Consider the following 5,253-nt stretch of genomic DNA (forward strand, 5'->3'; position numbering starts at 1 on the left):
ATGAATGATCTCTCTCTTCACTTGAGCCTCCCTCTCTCTTGCCAAAAGGGAGAAGTTAAAGAATGCTGTTCCACATTGTGTTTTGAAGTGGGGACTGAAGATATTCATCATAGAACTCTCGTGTAGATGGATTAAATTTAATTGCATATTTTCAGGTGGACCAGATCTTGGCCTTGTTTCGGACTGAAATGATATAATGAATACGCTTTCTGCATATGAAGGGATTTTGGTCTTTTCATCTTTCCTCTTTTCCCCCTCCTTTTAATTGAAGATTGTGGGCTTTCAGGTCTGGAACTTCTTGTACTAATGGAACAAGTATCAGGACAAGATAAGCATTCATTAGGACTACAATGAGTGCCTTGTTGCTAAATTCTATTTCATATTACAAATTGTGCTGGGGCTTGTGTTTTCCTAACAGGAGGGACAACATTAGCCCTCCAGAGTGAAACTAATGAATGCTATTTTTATTTTCATCTCACATTTGAATTTAATATCCAGTGGAGAGCCCCTGTTTTTTTTTGGACCCAATCTTGGCTGTTGGCAATTCTAAAATCCTGTTTCTGGGGAGCTTCATTCCAATAAGATAATTGCATTTTTTTATCTCTTCAAGAGACGTAGTTTTTTCTCTAAGTTGATACATGATAGGAGAGGGCCTTTGTTCTCCAGGGACACATTTTGGGGATTTCATTTCTTTCTAAGACTTTCGGTCACTGGAATGCATTTCAATGCCCACTAGTTTTGACATTTCTCTTAGCTATTGGCATATATGGGTAATACAGTGGGAAGCTTTACATATTGAGTATAATGGGTTTCTTCGACAACTCTTGTCATGGTTCAGATTTGATGGAACTTCTTTTTATATATTCACTTCCCATTTTCAATTTATTATTGCTGTTTCCAAGTGACTACTTAGGATTATTTTTTTGTCTAATTGTTTTCGCTTTTACCTTATGACTTCAGGGATAGAAAGAATCACATTTTTTCCTATTAATCTCGACATTTTTTTGAATTTCATCAATGAGTTGTCTCAATATTCTTTCTTCACCAGAGAAGATGGTAAGGGTTTGAAGTTTGAACGTTAGGTCTTAGAGTGAAATGGGGAAACGGTGACTCCTATAGGAACCATTGAGTACTTCTTGAACTTTAATCTGTTTCATGGCACATGTTCAACTGAAAATAAGCATGTATTGCTCCTAAATTTTATGTTACGCTTTTTTGTAGGTCTCTTAAGTCTAATAAAGTGTTGGATGAGTAGCAAATCCTCATGGAAGCAGGGGTGGGCATCGGTTTTGGATCAATCCTAGACCAACTTTGGACCGGCCCAACCCAGTCAATCCTAGTTCAATTTCCAAGGGGATTGGGCCGGTTCTTGATTTGGTTCTTGATTTTAGGATTGACTAGTTTGGACCCTACACTATGTCGGTTGATCCTCAATGCTAGGACTTTAGAGTTGGTCCAACCCATATCAACCTTATATATATTAATACATATATAATATATAATATGTATTATGTATAAATCATGTATATTATATAATATATTGCATATTTTTGTCTACTTTAAACCCTTGTTCCTTCACCTCCGTTTTTTCTTATGTGGTTCTACCGTGTAAATTAGAAAGTAAAAATCCAGCCTAGACTTGATAAAAAGAAGAAGTAGAAACCCTCTTTGCTCGCCTTAGTCTCACTCATCTTGCTTGTCGCTTGCCTCCTTTCGCTTGTCTTGCTTTTCTTTTTTGGCCTCTCCTCATGAGTGCAACTTAGCTAGTGAAATCGCTTGCCTCTCTTATCCTACCTCATAAATGCGACGGAAATAAAGATTTTTGTTATTATCTTATCTTAGATTTATGCTTGAAATGTATCGATGTTTATAATTTGGTTGCTCAATGTCACATTATTAATGTGTATGTAAGTTGAAAGAATTTGTTTGTCCTTTTAAGAAATACAAAAAATAGAACAAAAAAATAATTGATTAGTCTCGAGTTAACTCTGGAACATGATCAAACCCATAGGGTAGGTCCAGTCCTTGATCCCAAGCCCAACAAGATCAAGCTCAACAAGATCAGTCTCTAATCCCTAAAAATGAGGGTTAATACTATGCGGGTTGGTCCTCAGGATAGGTGTTGGACCGGTCCAATCCGAGCCATGCTCATCCCTATAAGGAAGGATGAGAAGCAACTTGAGTGAAAAGTCCACATCTTTTGACCCTGAAACCTGATTATTCCACCATTGTCGGTGTGAGACTTCATTTGTTTTCATATTTCGTAAGTTCTTTATTTATTTATTTTGGAATTTGGTCGAGATGTTTTGTAAGTTAAGTGTGCGGAGGAACTCATGTTGAATAGGACAGTCAAAATTTTACGCTCGAGTTGATAGAAGAGTCATCCCAGGTGGTAAATTTTCCGATCAAGTCTGATTCGAGATAGCCCATTCATAATCGTTTTCCTAGCTTTAAGTAATTATCTGTCTTCTTAGGATTTGTACATAATTGTCATGCCTGAAAAAAATATATTTTGGTGGGGAACCTGATGGCCGAGAATCCCACATGAAATAAATATTTCGACAAAAACTGAAATAAAAAGGAAAATGGTATCATTGAATAATCATTCGACCGTGGAGACCCGTTGGCTGAGAATTTCTAAACATGACTGGATAATTTTTAGCATAATGTGGCATGAAGATATCTAGTTTAAAAAGAAATTATATTGGGGGAGATTAAGTGAGGGAGCTATTTTGCTAGAGGAATCTCTTTGAAAAGGAAAAAAAGTCAAATTGTGGATTGAAAATAACAAAATTCCATATTTGAAAATCTACGCATTTACTAACACCAGGAGGATGTGAGTGTTGGTATGACTTTGTGACATGGGAGTATCAGGCTTTATCAATCAACCCTTAAGCTCGACTCCAAATACATCGATTGATGTAGCTCCATTTTCATTTCTAAATGCAAAGACCAATTTTGGCCATGGGCATGATTTAGCGGGTCCAAGTTTGAAGATGCCAATATTACACACTAGTTGCCGATTTTATGGATGCCGATCAATCATCAAGATAGTGATTTACAAGTTTGTTGTTGACTCCGAGACTATTAGACTATCTAGCAAGTTGAGGCTATTCTGATTGATTTTCTTTGTAGTTTGTCAATCTTCAGAAGTGGCTGATTAGCTTCCAAGGCTGAAGCACGAATTTGGATTGGCTTATCTTAGTTACAATGCATCGATACCTAGTTCGATTATGCGGGAGTATTAAAGCTTGGGATTTCCACTGATCAAACCTCAATAATTTCCTACGTCTGATATACTTTTAGCTTTTTAGCAAGTTTTGAAGATTTTATTAGTATGCAACTATAGTATTATCTAGTTCGTTGGAGAGACTATCCGACAAATTTATCGGGATCAAGTTCCTTCAATAGGATGGTTTTGGAATTTTGGCTACTATTAATCTAGGAGATGAAGACATATCAGACTTGAGGACAAATCTCAAACGTCCTTGTGGAGTTTAATGCGGGAGTATCGGGCTTTACGAGTCAAATCTCAAGCTCAACTCTAAACTTGTCGATTAATCCAACTCAATCTTTATTCCTTTGTGCAAAGACCAATTTTGGCCACAAGTTGATTCAGTGGGTGATATCGATCTACACACTAGTTGTTGACTCACAAAACTAGTTGTCAATTTCATAGTTGCCAATTGATTATCAAGATATTAATTTACAAATTTGTTGTCATCTTGAGGCTATTAATCAATTGCTTAGCAACTAAAGGCTGTTCTAATAGATTTTCTATGTCGTCTGTCCATCTTCAAATTTGGCTATTTGGTTTTCAAGGCTAATGGACAAAAATGGAGAGTCTTATCTTAGTTACACTGCATCCGGTCCTCGTTCGATGATGCAGGAGCGTCAAAGGTTGGAATTTCCATTAATCAAACCTCATAAATCACTCAAGGCCATCCATTGATAATCCAAGCAAGTGGGAATTTCGGCCATAACTTAATTCAATAGGTCCAAAGTGTCAAAGAAAGGGCTTCTACAAAGTGAAAAGGGAATGTAGAAGAAAAGAGCACGGTTGGTGGTTGATTTAGAAGTTTAAAGAGTCAAGTTTTTATATGCTTTAAATGTATTTTTTAGTTCTAGGTCATTGGCGAGTTTTCTTGTTCCTATGTATTTAATATTTGGGCAGTTCCCATTTCTTTGAACATTTGGCTATTTCCTATGCTTTAGATACTCCATAAATAGAGACAAATTCTCAAATGTAAAAAATAGACTTAAATTTCGATGAATAGATATATTCCTTGAGTTAGTGAATTTCCGTCCCGGCTCTTTATCTTTGGTTGGTGGATTCTTCGTTAGTGATGAACCAAGAAGTCCTTCAATCTTGTGGTTTTCTTTTAAACCATGGTGGTAAAAATCCGAAATTTTTTGCAAGTGGTTTGTTCTTTAAATTTTAGTCGTGAACTTATCTATCCTGATCTTTTTTCCTTGATTGGTGCTGCATTCTTCATGCTGCGGTGGTCTTAATATATCCATTTTCACTCAAAACACATTCTCCACCCCAAAACGCATCATTTTTGGCATTGACTCATGGACACTAGCACTGGAAGCATGTGAGCATTGCTCCTTACTTTTCTTATAAATTGTTATATAAATAAAAAAGCATGTTATGAAAAGAATCGCCTGCACAGGTTCCTCGCACCTTCCACATGATACTGCGGCAATTACGCGTGCTATATTGCTCTTCGGTTTTCTTTTTTAGTTGTTTATTAATATCAAAAGCAAGTCAAGTCCAAGTCGTCCTCGTCTGCTCGGTGCTCGCTTCCAAACAAAAGGCCTGCGTAGGTTCCACGCACCTACCGCACAATACTTTTGGATATTAGGCCTGCAATAATTGCCCTTTCCTTCGGCATGCATTGCAGAAGTTCGATTAGCGTGAAAGTCTTGGACCATTGGATTGCAAGAACTCGGCATTCTTCAGCACGCACTGTCGAGAGTGTTGAGCGTTGGTAAACAACAACAAAGGCTGAGAATCGGTGGAGATTTCAACAGTGGGTCCATTGTGTTGTTTGAGCGCTCCTCAGGTAATCCATGACTCCTTGCTCTGCTCTTCTCTTCTCTTTTCTCTTTACTGCTTTGATTGCTCCATTGACGAGTTCCTAATTGAGTTCTGAGAGCCATTTTTTTCAATTTCCAGATCTGGAATTTCATAGTTCTCCTCTTCTTCAATCTCTTTTACTGCCTTTCTCTTAGTACAATCCTCTCGAG

Source organism: Eucalyptus grandis, chromosome 5 (assembly GCF_016545825.1).
Source record: "Eucalyptus grandis isolate ANBG69807.140 chromosome 5, ASM1654582v1, whole genome shotgun sequence".
NCBI classification, from domain to species: domain Eukaryota; kingdom Viridiplantae; phylum Streptophyta; class Magnoliopsida; order Myrtales; family Myrtaceae; genus Eucalyptus; species Eucalyptus grandis.